The sequence below is a fragment of the Cavia porcellus genome, unplaced genomic scaffold, assembly GCF_034190915.1.
Source record: "Cavia porcellus strain 051 isolate PalLab524CR breed Dunkin Hartley unplaced genomic scaffold, mCavPor4.1 scaffold_8, whole genome shotgun sequence".
NCBI lineage: Eukaryota > Metazoa > Chordata > Mammalia > Rodentia > Caviidae > Cavia > Cavia porcellus.
Window position 1 is genome coordinate 62,387,390 of NW_026947491.1, and position 16,016 is coordinate 62,403,405.

Sequence of the window (16,016 nt, forward strand, 5' to 3'; positions counted from 1 at the left end):
TTTGAGCCATTGGTTCTCTTGGAGGAGCTTGTCATGGCTAGCTTCCCTGATATAAACTCAGCCATTATCGTCAGAGGAGCTTGGGACTTTGTTGCTGAAAGTGACTGTGGTTCGCTTTGAGAGAGCTTTGCTCCTACATTGAGCATTGCTTCCTGGCTCAGGAGGGGAAGGCTTTAGACCTCTATTTGGACTTGTGGGAGGCACTGTCATGGGCTCTGGGTCTTCAGCTGGACTCATGTAGGACATTGCTGTGGGATCCAGACCCTCAACTGAGTCTTCAGGGTCTTTAGTGTTGTGGATAGATTTCCTGTACTTTCTTGTATTTAACTCTGGATGACCATCATAAAATAATATTATAAATTCTGTGTCCTGTATGTAATTGTTTTCCATGCAACCCCCGAGTACAATAAAAACCTCATATTCTGACTCAAAAATCATACATCTAAGGAATTTATACTAAGAATATACTAACAATATGAAGAAATCTGTATGCTCAAAGGTATTTCCTGCAACAAATTTTTTTTTTGTCTTTTTCATTTTTATTGGTACCAGGGATTGAACTCCCGACTGCCTGCTTGCAAGACAGGCGCTTATGCTGCTGAGTTAAATCCCCAGCCCCCCCCCCAACAATTGTTATAATACCAAAAATTAAACATGATAAATAAGGTAAAAGGAAATGGGGGGTAAGCAGTTCATGTCTTGCCTGTGACAGTAGTTACAAGGAACTACATGTATAATGATATTGCACAGAACTAGATATGCATATACAAAGAAATGCAGCTTTAAAATATGGTATCAAGCCTGACATAGTGACATTCCGCCTCTAATCCCACCCCTTGGGAAGATTGATGCAGGAAGACCGCAAGTTTGAACCCAGTCTGGACAACTGAGTGACTGAGCAAGACTCCATCACACATTAAATAATATTTAAAAAGCTGGGGAAGGATGGGGGTTTAGCTTAGTGGCACAATCACCTGCCTGGTGAGCCCAATGTCATGAGTTCGATCTCTGACACACATAAAAAAAGCTAGGGTTACAGCTCAGTGTGCAGGCCCTGGGTTTAATCCCAATGCTGAGAAGAGGTAAAAAAGAAAGAAAAAAAAGGGTTAAAAAAAATACTTGCATGGCTGGATGTGGTGGTGCATGAGTGCTATAACCCCAGCACTCGGGAGGCTGAGGCAGGAGAATTACTATGTGTTTATACCCAACTTGGCTACAAACTCGGTTCAAGGCCAGCCTGAACTGCATGGGGAAACTGTCTCAAAAAGACAAAACAAAACAAAATTAATATGTACAATAGTCCACCTTTTTTGCAAGGGGTAGATAGGAGAAAACAAGCCACATGATAAGTATAATGTATAATAAAAACAAATACAGTGTGCATTTTATTTTATTTATTTATTGGTACTAGGGATTGAACTCATGACCTTGTGCTTGCCAGGTGGACGCTTACGCCGCTGAGCTAAATCCCCAGCCATGGCACATTGTCATTAACCCCCCCTCAAAATACTCTGGGCCAGGGATTTAGTGTAACCGCTTAAGTGCCTGCCTTGCAAGCATGCAGTCGTGAGTTCGATCCTGGGTACCAAAAAAAAAAAAACAAAAACAAAGATACTCTACTTCAAACACACTTGTGCCGCCATTTTTGCCACTTTCTGGAGCAGCTCTAGGAGTTTTCTCTTCATTGTCTTTCGTTGTGCTGTTAGGGATGTCTTGATGTCCTGAATCCACAAGTTACCTTTAATGGTCATTTTGACTTTGGGGAAGAGCCAAAAGTCGTCATGCCTGATCCAGTGAACACAAGGTGGTTGTGGACACACTAAATTTTTATCAGCCTGCCTTTCCACAGTATGCCAGCAACATTACCAGATGTTTTTTTTTTTATCATACCTCCTTAAGACATTCACAGTGGAGGGCTTTCAAAACTCCTTCAGAAAGTGGCAAGGTACTTGACATGGTGGTACACATCTGTAATTGAAAGGCTGAGGTAGAAAGATTGTCATGAGTTTAAAACCAGCCTGAACTACAAAGCGAGATTCAGAACAGAGAAAGTGACAAGAATGATGGGATAAGTGTGTTTGGAGCAGGGGACAGTATTTCAAGGAGGACTAATGGCAATGTGTCTTTCACTGTAATACATTTTTTAAACTGAAATATTAATCGTACTTTCTAAGCACCCCTTGTAGCTGTCAAGGTATTATTATCAAATATTCACGAAAACCCACAGGAGGCAAATAACAGTCTTTAGATTAAAAATAATTTAGTTAAGTCAGGCTTTAAAGAAAAGCCTTCCATAAATGGGCCAATACATTTTCAGACCACGCTTAAACACAAGTTTTTTGTTGGTGTGTTTGTTTTGAGAAAGCCTCACTATGTAGTTCACTATGTAAGCTGGCCTTGAACTCACTATGTAGCCTACGCTGGCCTCAAACTCACAGCTTTCCTCCGGCCTGAGCCTTCCAAATGCTGGGATTACACATATGTGCCATCTGATCTGAAAAATCTTTTTTTTTTTTCTTTTTTGATACTGGGGATCAAATTCATGATCTTGTGCTTGCCAGGCAGGAGCTTGTGCGACTGAGCTAAGCCCTTGGCCCTGATCTGAAAAATCTTAAGTGTTACACACACAAAAAAGAGCAGAAACCCCTTCTATGTTAGCCCAGAGCTCGCAACAACTGTACATATAGTATATACACATATGTATACAGTATATATATATTCATATATTTATTAAAACACAACTGAGTTAGAATTATGATCTTATAAGTAATTTACTTTAAGTAGTATTCATATTTATGTATTTTTCATTCAACAGTATGAGGTAGTGACAAAATAAAAATTCACAAGAAAAAGATCTTGCCCTAAGTTTATAGTCTTACCTAGTAATTTAAAAGGCAACTATAGAAAGTAAAAAGGATCTTCGGATTACAGTACCAGGATTTGAGCTGGGTGTGATGGTGCATATTTGTAATCCCAGCACTTGGGAGGCTGAGGCAGAAGGGTTGGTGTGAGTTCAAGGCCAGCCTGGGCTACATAGTGAATGCTAAGCCAACCTGAACCGCATAGCAAGACCCTGCCTGGGGAAAAATTTTTTTGAATTGCAACTTCTACCTTTCACCAGCTACATCTAAATCTTCATTTCCTACTATAAAGATTAAAATAAAATTATAAAATATAAAAATGCTTGGTGAAAGCATCATACACATTAATGTATATTATTACTGTACTTTATTTTTTATTCAAGAAAAAAATGATAAACCACCAGGACACCTCCCTGCAGACTGCTTATTAGTTTCAAGGAGAAAAATAGTAATCACATGAAGATAATACCTTAACCAAAATTAAAATCACTAACAAGTGGCAAGGGGATATTAAGTGTCTTTAAGATGTGACATCCTGGGGCTGGGGATTTAGCTCAGCGGCAAAAGCACCTGCCTTGCAAGCAGGCGGTAGTGTGTTCAATCCCTGGTACCGATAAAAATGAAGAAGACAAAAAAAAAAAAAAAAAAAAAAAAAAAAGATGTGACATCCTGACAAGGAAACATCACTTTTGTAGTACTCTGACTTGAGGTAAATACTCTGAATCAATCAAATCAATGTAAACTGATCAAATCAGAAAAACCCAAAATTCAAGACTTTCTATAAAATAACTAGCCTATATTTTTCCATTGCACGAAAGACAAAAAATGGCTAAGGAACTCTTTCAAAAAAAGAGACTAAAATGAAAGACCAGATCGATGAAACTGAAAAATGAATTGTTGACTAGATAAAAATACTGTGTCAGCTGGGTGTAGTATAATCGTGTAACTGGGTGGTTGAGGCAGGAAAATGTCAAGTTTCAGATTAGCCTGAGGAATTTAGGGAGACCTTACCTTAAAACAAAAAAATTAAAAAGGGCTAGCAATGTACCTCAGTAGTAGAGGCCACCTGGGTTCAATCCCCACTACCAGAAAAAAGTAGAAAATAGTATGTAATGTTAAATTTCTGGAATTTTGATAATTGTACTGTAATTACTTAAGGTAATATCCTTCTTCTTAAGAAATGCACTAGGGTCGGGGATATAGTCAGCAGCATAATGCCTGCCTGGCAAGCATGAGGTTGTGAGTTCAATTTCTGTTACAAAAAAGAAAACAAATGCACCATTGGATATTAAGAGGTAAAAGCTACATAATCTAATATTTCAACAGTTCATAGAAAAATAATGTGTGTGTACACCATGAGACCAACGCGGCAAGATGTTAAAAACTGGTGAGTACGCATAGGGTTTATAAGAGCTACTGTTCTTGCAACTTTTATGTTTGCAATTATTTCAAAATTTAAAAAAAATTAAAAGAACAGCATACTATCCTTCTAGGACTTATACTTGTAAACTTTATACTATAGGATTTTAAAGGACTGCTAAAAATTACTCTGCAAAATTAATATAAAGCTGCAAAGCACCTCACAGTTAAAAATTGTAAGACAAAAAACTAAGGGTATAGCACTACATTAAAGCATTTGCCTAGCATGTTTGAGGCCCTGAGTTATATACCCAACACAAAAGACACACACACACACACACACACACACACACACACACACACACACACACGGCAAGAAAGCATGGCAGTATGAGCAAATAGCAAGATCAAACCTGCAAAGCCCTCAGATGTTGGAATTACCAGACACAAAATATTAAACTAAAAATATTTAATAGGTTTCTAAGAAGTCTTGCAAATACAATCAAGAACAGGAATAGGACTACCCAAAAAAGTATAAGCAGGGGCTAAAAGTGCAGTTCTGTACAATGAATGAAACTGTAAGATACTGTTAAGTAAAATAAGCCAGATACAAAGGGACAAATACTGTATGACTCCACTTAAATGAGTGTGCATACTCAAATTCATAGAAACAAAAAGTAAAACTGGTTACCAAGGGTTAAGAGATGGAGAAATAGAGAATTATTATCTAATAGGTACAGATTTCAGTTTGTGATGATAAAAATGTTCTGGAGATGACTATATAATGATGTGGATGCTCTTTTCTCTTTCCCAATATTTTGAGACAGTCTCGTTACACAGTTCAGGCTGGTCCTGAACTCACTATGTAGCCCAGGCTTGCCAAGAACTTATGATGTGGGGCTGGGGATTTAGCTCAGCGGCATAAGCACCTGCCTTGTAAGTGCGTGGTCATCAGTTCGATCCCAGGTGCCAATTAAAAAAACCCAACAACTCATGATGCCCCTACTGCCTGTGCCTCCCAAGTGCTGGGATTACGGGAATGTGCCAACCACATCTAGCAAAGTTAACCTATTTTTTTTCATCGGAACCAGGGATCGAACTCACAACTGCACACTTTTAAGGTAGGCGCTTATGCCGCTGAGCTAAAATCCCCAGCAAAGTTAATCTATTTTAATGACACTGAAGTATACATTTTTAAATGGCTAAAATGGTAAATTCTGCATCATATATGTTTTATCACAATAAAAAAATAGTACTAGCCAGGCATGGTGGTACATGCCTATAATCCACCACTTGGGAGGCTGAGGCAGGAGGATCACTTCAAATTCAAGGCCAGCTGAGTAACACAGTGAATGTATGACCATGCTGGACCTGGACTGCATAGTGAGACCTTGTCTCAAAAAAAAAAAAAAAAAAAGAACTATACTAAAACAAAGGGAAAAATATAATTTAATAAACAGGCTGAAAAGACAGTTTGTCAACACTAATTATCCTAAATACAATACAAAAAGGAAAAGAAATGAAAACTATGAGAAACTGGTTAAGAGTCATGGAGAGTAAAATAAGACTAGACTTAAACAAAAAATTATAAAACTAGCCACAAGGCCAGGGATTTAGCTCAGCAGCTTCAGGAGCTTAAGCACCTGCTTGGCAAGTGTGAGACCATGAGTTCAATCCCTAATACCAAAATAAATAAATAAGTAAATAAATAAAGCTAGCCACAAACAAACAACAGATTACTACCTATAAAGGAATGGCAATTACACTAGCTCTAAATTTTTTTTAACAGCAAGAAAAACCAGAAGAAATAAACATAGAAATACAGAAATAAGATCTATAATGAAAAAAAAAATGTACTGCTAATCTAGAATACACATTGAGAAAAACTATCTTCAGGATGAAATTCAGACAAACACATTTTCAGCTGCTGGTGGTGGTGATACATGCCTATAATCCTAGTACTTGGGAAGCTGAGGTGCTCCTGCTGTGGATTTGAGGCTAGTCTGGGCTACACAGCATCACCTTGTCTCAAAAAACCAGAATAGACAAGCACATTTTCCAATAAATGAAGTTTTACAACAGACACTCACTACAAAAAATTCTGACAAATTTTTGAGGCAGAGAGAAAATGATCCCAGATCCCTAGCTGGGTGTGGTAGTACATGCCTGTAATCCCAGCACGTTGGGAGGCTGAGGCAGGAGGATCTTTCAAATTTGAGACCAGCCTGGGCTACAAAGTGAGCTTAAGGCTAACCTGAACTGCACAATGAGACTCTGTCTCAAAAAGAAAAAGAAAAAATATCCCAGATCCCAGATAGGATTTCTGAAATTCAGGTAAGAATGATGAGCAAAGATGTCTGTAAATCTATAGTAAAATCAGTAAGACAGTGTTTAAAATACTAAACTTATAGGGAATTAGAACTAAAATAAAAAAACTATCTACAGTTTAACTTTCAAATTTCAGGTAAAGAAATCAAACTTAAAAAAATAGTATACTCATATAAAATTAAAGACTGGGAAATGGTTAACCCAAAATTCAGATGAGGCTGTGATGACACATGCCTGTAACCCCATCTCTTGAGAGCTGAGGCAGGTGGATCACTGCAAATTCAAAAGTAGCCCGGGGTTACATAGTGAGTCCAAGGCCAGCCTGAACTATAAAGCGAGACCTTTGTCTCAAAAACAAACCAAAGTCAGGCATTACAGGTGGTGCACACCTGTAATCCCAGTACTCAAGAGGCTGAGGCAGGTGGACTACTGCAAGTTCAAGGCCAATTGGGGCTACAAAGTGAGTTGAAGGCCTGCCTGATCTGTATAGTGAAACCCTGTCTCAAAAAGCCCAAAACAAAAAAACAGAAAAAAAAAAAAAGAAAAGCAAACCAAAAAACGCCAAAATTCAAATGATAGCTATTTAAAGAGCATGTAAGAGAAGGATGTAAAATGGTGAGGAGCTAAAGAAGCTTTAACTGTGAGAAGATGAAGAAATACAAATGGCAAATGAAAGATTGTGGTGAGTTTGAGTCTAGCCACAAATGGCAAATGAAAGATTGTGGTGAGTTTGAGTCCAGCCTAGACTGCTTAGTACGTTCAAGGCCAGCCTGAATTGCATAGTGAGACACTGTCTCAAAAAGACAAAAAAAAGGTATTGCTAGTTCAGATTCAGTTTGTTGCTTTGGATATTAGTGTTACTTTTTATCTTATAGATGAAGAAGGTACTTCATTGCTCTAATCTTGATTGTATTTCTTCTTTTTTTTTCCTCCCTTTTTGAGACAGGTTATTGCTATGCAGTTCATGCTGGTATTGAACTGCTTCAGTCTCTGGAGTGCAGAGATCCTTATGCCTCAGCCTCTCGAGTGTTGAGATTACAGGTGTGAGGGCTGGGGATTTAGCTCAGTGGCATAAGCACCTGCCTTGCAAGCAGGCGGTCGTGAGTTCAATCCCTGGTACCGATAAAAAAAAAAAAAGAGATTACAGGTGTGTGCCACTGTATCCGGCTTTGATTGCATTCTCTTATTCTCCATGAAGAGTAAAACTGAATATAATGTTATAATGACGTAACTCTAGATCTCATAGCTTCTCTCTGGGGCTGACTCTGCTGTGTCCTTGTAGTTATTTGTACAAATTTCACATTCTTGGCTTTTCTACCATACTGCACTTTTTTTTTTCCACTGCACTTTTTTTAAAAAAATATTTTGATTTTATTTTATTTTTTTAAAAAAGAGGTAAAACTAAGCAGAACAAAGCAGATCAGAAGAAAACAATGTAAGTGACACAGCTTTCAAAACAAGACAACAGGAGATCTACAATGGCTACCATAATGTTTCTTATTTTCTTCTAAATAGTTATCTATATCTTCACATACAATGAATTCCTACAAAACAAAATAGTACAAAACTGATCAGAACAGGGTAATGAAGGCATTATAGGCCTTCAAAACCAGACAACATGAAAATTAAAAATGGCTTCCATAATGTCTATGTTCTTTTCAAAATAGCTTCATGTATGTTGAAATTAAACAATACAAAACAGACTAAAACCACTCTGAAGAAAGAATAGAAGCATTATTGGATTTCACAGCATGATATTTCATCAGCAATGGATACCATAATGTCTGTTTTTCTTCAAAATAGCTGTTCATTTCATCATACATAGTATAATCAATTCTCATAAACTGTTTAGGAGAAGTCCTAGGCCTGTATAAGCCTCTACATGTAAACCTATCTTTTCTGCATTACAGTGAAAAACAAAACAAAGGAGATTACTAGAAAAACAAGAAACAAAAAAGACAAATAACAATAGCAAAGAGCCCAAAATAATAATGATACAGGCCTTCAAAACACAGTGGTAGGAATAGAACTAAGGTTGATAGACTTCCGGGAGAACATGGCGGACAGATAACAGCAGCCACAGAGGCTCTCTGAGATTGCCAGCTTAGAATCCAGGAATGATGCAGTGTGAGGAGTCCTAAGCAAGAGGAGATATACCCTGCCGACCCAAGAATGAACTAAGTTGAGAGAAACCAACTGGAAATGCAATCCTGGTGCTATAACAGGAACAGATAAAATCTCAGCGCAGAAGCTGGAACCCGCGCCGCTGGAAGCCACGGTTTGAATCTCCTGCTCCCGCGGCTGCTGCCTCTGAATTGGCACACCAGGGAGAGAGACGTGGGAAAGCTCTGAGAGCAGGAATTGGCGAACCAAACGGAGTTTAGAGTGGGGCTGGCAGGGAGCCCTGTATCGACCTGTGGTGAGTGAGAGGAACGGGGACCCTTTCACAGACTAGGAGGCTCCAACAGAGGATGTTCTGGGACCAGGCAAACTAGCCGGAACAGGATGCTACAGTGACTTTAGTCACATATTCCCCTCTCAAGCGGGATTGGTGGGGAGCGCTTGGCCTGGGTGATGCCGCCGACTAAGATCCAGTAGGCTAGCCCAAACCAGGTCCCAGCGCCTAGCAGTGCACCCTAGCAGTGAATCCTTCAGTAGGTTGACCTGGAGGGGCAGGCCCAGCAGAGGCTACCCAGGTCTGTGTCTCCCTAGTACACTGCAGTGGGTGGGAACACCTAGCCGGTGGATCCAAACAAACTGTAACTGACAAAGAGAAAAAAAACTGGGCCACCTATATACGCCTGTATGGAAGGAACAAAAAGTATGGGAAGAGGAGCAACAAGAAAGGGTCCTCCGTCCCCAATCCTGAGAACACTGATCCAGGAAAGGTAAATGCAAAGGAGAATGAGGACAGAAAACATGCAATATCAGACACGGCATCAAAAGACATAAAGCGATTATCTCTGGAGCCTCATAGACGAGTTCAAAAGTGAAGTATTTAATGAAGTAAAGCAAGATATAAGTAGAATAGTTAGAGAAATGCTAAGCACCAACCAAGAAAAAACAGATGGTGGAATGGAAGAACAGAAAAAAAGGGGAGAATTGCTTGAAGGAGAAAATAGAGAAAATATAGAATACGTGAAGCAGGTTCAAAGAGATTACCAGGGAACTAAAAACTCTATTGAAAGCTGGCATAACAGCTTGAAAGAAACTAAGGATAGACTCTGAACTGCAGGACAGATTTGTAAGGTGGGAGCATGAAATGAAAAACTTCTTAAAAATAACGAAATAGCAATAATACGAAGGCTAGAAGATGATAAGAGAATCTGTAACTTCAGAATTAAGAACATAAAAGAAGAAGTAGGGACACAAACAAATGAACTACAAATGCTATTCACAGAAATAATCCAGGAGAATTTCCCTAATTTAGCAAAAGGTAAAGATACTCAGATATATGAGGTATACAGGACCCCAGCCACTTACAACCCAAACAGAGCTACACCCAGGCATATAATAATCAAAATTCCAGAAATTCAGTGTAAGAACAGAATATTAAAAGCCATCAGAGACAAGAAACAGATCACTTACAAGGGAACACACATCAGAATTACAGCAGATTCTCGGCACAAACCATCAAATCACGAAGAGCATGGGGGAAATAATTCAAGCTTTGAAAGATAATAACCTCCAGCCAAGATTGATATATCCTGCATATCTGTCCCTAAAAATTGATGGAAAAACAAGGTGCTTCCAGGATAAAGAGGAACTACGGGAATTTGCAACCGCCAATTCAACTTTACAGAGAATACTGCAGGATATTCTAAAAAAGGAAAAATACCAGGATTCCAGAAACAGTGGCAGAGAGGCCACAATGAATGGAGCAGAAAGTGAAATGAAGATGACAAACTGACAACTAATGACAGAAAAATAGCTCAACAGAAATGAGGCAGAGAAGGTTGGATGGTAGGAAGAGCTATTTTGGAGAAAACACTACATCATAATAGCTAGTGCTGATTTAATATCATCTTGTTTTGAAGTCTCATCAAGATTTTGTTCTTCTGTTTCCATCGGTCTTAACATATTGTATCTTATTGGATTTTCTTATATGTGATAATATAAACAAAAACTTTTATAGACAAGGAGATTATACAGAAACCATTGTTCATTTTCTGTTAGTTGATTCTAAATACCCTGTAATACTGTCATTCTCTCGAACGGTTTTACATTGTTTTGATATGTTTGATGCTACAGTATACGAAGTTATATTAAAAGATTTCAAGGAAAGAGACACTATGGTAACAACTTTTATGTCAGGATTATCTTGTGGTAAAACACTATTTTGCTTAAATGGTTATGTTTTGACCTGCGCTGTTTTGTTGGTATGCCCTCTTTTATCTCAATCTTCTTTTTTTATTATTTACTTTTTCATTTTTATCCTTTTAATTAAGGGAAAAATAAATAAAAAATAGCAGGATATATTATAGTAACCCACTTTGATTTCCTATTAACTTGATTTGAAACCCTGTATTGCTCTAACCATCTTGTTTTGACTGATTTTCCTCTATTTTGTTTTGCTTGATAGTACCAAGTTCGAAAGCATAGGCAACAACTGTGAAAACAATAAGATTCATTATGACGCTCATTCTGGTTGACTATTATCTTCTTTTGAAGTCCTCTAATGTCTCCAATGTTTTGGTTTTATTGGTTTTGTTCTTTACTGTTTTGTTCAATTTATTATAACTGATGATATAGGCAATTCTTTTTAAGATAGCAAGAGGCATTATGGTAACCATTGTTGATCACCTTGTATTTTGTTTTTACATTATGTATTATGTCCATCCTTTTGATTTGACTGACTCTGTTCTATTATGTCACATTTGGTTTTATTCTCTTCAAAAAAAAAGTAATAAGAACTGTGGGAGTAAAAAAACCCAAAATGCGTAATTGTCATTGTACAAAAGAGAGGAAAAGGAAGTGCTCTAAAGGACATAACTGCATGTATATTTAAGTGTATAAGATAGATGACCATATTACTGAGTTTTGTTGGATCATTGAACAGAATTGTGTGCAGTCTCACTGTTTGTCCACTTTAATTTTGTAACTTCAGTAACTATTTCTAAGATGACAATATGTAATCTATTAACTAGTGATTTCCTACTGTTTATTTTTTCTGAAATTCTGAATAACTTGTACCTTTTTTCTGTTTTTTTTTTTTTTCTCCTTAAATAAAATTAAAAAAAGAAAAAGAACTAAGGTTGATATTTTACATAGTGATCTTCAAGAATTCCTCAGGTCACCTGACACAAACATGCAAAATTATTCCAATTCTATGAATATTATCTGCTTTGTTCTACGAACTTACAGAATTTGTAGCACAATCATCTTAGCTGTCCTGAGTGTGTTTATACAAATTTAAATATTTTTTCTTTTTCCTGCTTTTCCCTGAGATACTATTTTTTCCCCTTTGAGAAGATTCTTACTCTTTCACTACTCTTTCACTGTATTTATTGAGGATTTTGTATCTTATGTACCCTTACCATTTCTTATACTAGGGTGACAATATAGTTTTTACTCATGTGAGTTTGGTTTATTTCACTTATGAGTATGGTCTCAAGTTGCAGCCACTTATAAATGTCTTAATGTGATTGTTCTTTATTGCTGAGTAGTACTGCATTGATTCAGCTATTCCACTTCTGGGCATATCGTCAGAAGAATTGAAAACATCATGTCACAGTGATATATGTGCATCCATGTTTATACCAGCATAATTTGTAATAACTAGATCTTGGTAACAACCTGAGTGTCCATCAACTGAGGAATGGATAAAAAAAAAGATGTGGTACTTTTATCCACTGTACTTTTGGTTTCACACTTATAATTTCACATAGAGGCATACTGCCGGGAGTCTCGGGCCTTCTGAAATCAGGATGGGAAGAAGTGTTCCTGATACCACAACTCTTGCATTATGAATACATGTAAAACCAGCATCATGTGGATGCCACGAAGGTCTGCCACCAGTTGGAGCAGTGCTAGGCTTTCTTCTTCTGTCATGGATATAGGAGTCTCTGAGTGTCTGGTTGACTGAGCACTATGAATGGAATCCTGAGGAACAAATTTCCTAGGCTACTGCCATTCTGGAGAATGGTGCTCTGGGGCTTTCCTCTCAAAGCAAGGTTTTTCACTTTTGGGATTTTGAGCATGTAAGTGGTGGGACCTAGCTGGTTCCTCACATTCTCTCAAGGCATTTTTTCCTATTGTCCTGTTGTAAAGTACAATAAAAGCTTAGTTTGCAAACATAATTCATTCTGGTAACATGCTTGTAACCCAAAGCATTCATACATCAATGTGAATTTACCCTAAGAAACAATGGAAACTCAAGACAGTTCATTTCACAGCCCAAAAATACTCACATAAAAATGATTACAATAATACCAAATAATAAAGAAAATAAAAAATAAAAATAAAAATAAGTTAACTTGCACATACCTTTGAAAACTTTAATGGCTGTTGTGAGGGAGATGAAAGAACCGTTATTGTGTAGGACAATTTTTACTATGTTTCACACAATCACTGCTATCTGTTGATTAAATGGAATCTTTCTTCTTTTTGTGCAACTTTAGCAAAGAACCTATCCAGTGGCATTTGCTTTTGCCTCCATTTGAAGATTTTGTGGAAATTACATTGTCATTAAAATGATTCATCATTTGCATTGTGACAACCTTATTTGGGTGGTGTTTTTCTACAAAATTTTGTGGATTCTTACATTTTACACATCTTCCTCATCTCATTTAAAGTGTGTGGGGGGATCCTCTGCTTTTTTTCTCCTCCTTTGTAGATGAGATCTCCTCCATAGCCTCTTGCTGTTGGGAGGTGATCACCCATAATCCTATGCAGAGGGAATGGGAGAGGGAAGGGAGCTATTGATTGGCTCAGTTGTGATGGTGTGACTTTCAGTGTCATGTACTACTTGTATTACAAGGCTTCACTCTTTATCAAGTTAAAATTTATTAGAAATGTTTGCTGATCTGGTGGAACTCTCATAGCACAAGTTACTTGCAATCTATGGTTTTACTGTACTTGACTTCTTTTTTGGCATGGTGCGGGAGGTACCAGGAATTGAACTCAGTACCTCACATTTGCCAGGCAGGCATTGTGCCACTGAGCTAAATCTCTGGCTCCTTTGACTTTTTAAAAAAATTGTTTTGTAAGTTGATGTTTGTAAGTTTCCTATGGTGGATTGCTTTATTGCTAGTACTTAGGATCCTTAGGTGATGATTTTTCTTTAGGTATCTTCCAAGTGATTTGTGGGTTTTAAGTCTGTTGGAAGATTTTATCTCTTCAGTTTGTTAGAGATGAGAAATTGTTGCTTGTGTGGCCTAGTCCCTGATTCTTTGACGCTGTGCCACCATGTTTTCTGTGACCCTTAGTTAATCTTAGTCATGGAATACCAGGATCAATAGCTGTTTAGAACAAGTATGTCAGTTTTGGCTATGGTGGTACCAATAGCGTCAAACACAGCCAGTAAAACAACAAACTGAGCTAATCCTTGATTTGCCACTTTTAACCATATGAACTAACTTTGTGATTACATAACAAAATGTAAAACAAACCAAAAAATTATATGCAGTATGTAAGTCCTTCATGTGTCAATTTTGCTGTGGGGGTTAAAATTTAAAATGGATTAAGGAGAAAACAGAAGTGGAAGAAGAGGAAGACATTAAAAGTAAGGTTGGAGGACAAAGGAATCACTCCAACTTTGGGAAACTGGTGCAGAAGACTGGAGGAAAAGAGAGACAGAAGAGATAAAAGGAACGGAACAGAACCACCCACACTAAGAGGCCAGGAAGCACATTCATACTCATATAAAAACAATGAAAGAGAAAGAGGGGTAAAAAGAAAAACAGTCCACTTCCAGTATTTTCTCTGGCTTCACTGGTAGCCAACCTGTGGAGACTCTTGAATTGTGCTGATCTCTCCCAGAAAGCCAGTAGTAGCTTTTTGGTATGGTAGTGGATAATCTTAGCAGATCTGCCTAAAGACGAGACACATTGGACTTATTGCTGCCTGAGCAGTTTCCATGATGCTAGATGGAGCTGGCAGCAGTTCTGTGTTGTGAGCTCAGCCAGCCTGTCTCCAAGATGGCTTCTGGCCAGTTGCTTTCTCCTGCAGGAGGACTGAGTTCTTTGCACTCACTGTAAGCCAATGCAGTCCTTCATGTCTGTTGCCCAATCTCTGTAGAGGCCCTTGGGGTTGCCAGCTGTCACCATGACCATGCGCCCACAGATTTGAACAGCTCCTCCTCATGTAGTAAGTTCTCTTTCAGGAAGAAGGTGCCACCTCCTCCTTCTTTGTTGAAATTTTTCTCTTCACTCTGTGGGCTTCAGTTTGCACTTCAGATTTTTTCTGGGTCCAGTGGACCCACTTCCCTCCTTCTTGTCTCCCTCATGATGCTGTATTCCAGCGTCTGGATGGAGACTCTTAGGCTGTTTTCTCTGCTGCTTATCGCTCTGCCATCTTGATTTCCCCTTCTTTTTTTAGTTTTCAATTTTTTTCCCCTTCTTGACTTATTTTTTAATGCTAATCTTTTTACTAACCAAATTCTCTTCTGCAACGTGTGCGTCCTTTTTGGTGAAAACTCAGAACTTTTAAAATCATTCAACTATGGCTTTTACTCTTGGTTGTCAAGGGAGAACAGGCTAAAAGCCCCCAGCATTTTTATTAACCTTCTGATCTTCTAAGCTCTGACCAGGATGTCCAGTTAGGCTCAGGTCACAGCATTCTAGGGCCTTTTCTCTAGTCTGCATCTCCAGACCTTTCCAAAGGCATCCCAGAAGGCAGCTCAAAAATTCTTTTGAACCCTATAGTCAGGTAGCCTCACAGCAGTGTTCCTACTTCTTCGCTACCAAAATTGGTCTTAGTCACTTTCTCATTGCTGGGGCACACAACCTGACACTCCCAATTTAAAGGAGCGAAGGTTTATTTTAGTTCACAGTTTGTAGAGGTTTAAGTCCATGGTTGGCTGGCTCTTAAGAAAGGTGTCATAACTGAGGGGGAAAAGTTCATAGCATGCTGGTGGCAAACAGAGAAAAAATCAAGAGGGAAGGAGGAAGATGCACCTTTCCAGGTCACACACCCAGCAACTTACCTCCTCTTACCAAGCCTCACCTTCCAACAACATTTAGCTACAAATTCATGGATGGACTGATTCATTGATGAATGTTATACTTACATGATTCAGTCACCTGAAAGCTTTATCTAGGAGCACATGAGGCTTTAGGGGGGAGGCATTATGTATAAACCATAACATTATGCAAAAAAGTGTGGTTGCTAGATGGTTGTCTTTATAACTAAAAACAGAACTAAGTTCTGTTCTTATTAATTTGTTGCAAGCACAGATCACTCATGTAGAAACAACTGTTCACCTATTCATTTTGTTAAATGTACAGTATTATTTTAATTACTTGCATT

General features: G+C 38.2%; 1 protein-coding gene across 11 annotated transcripts in view; it reads left to right on the forward strand.

Moving 5' to 3' along the window:
* The window catches only part of Frs2 (fibroblast growth factor receptor substrate 2), a 119,535-nt gene that overhangs the window by 14,055 nt on the left and 89,464 nt on the right, over nt 1-16,016 (forward strand). The window lies entirely within an intron of this gene.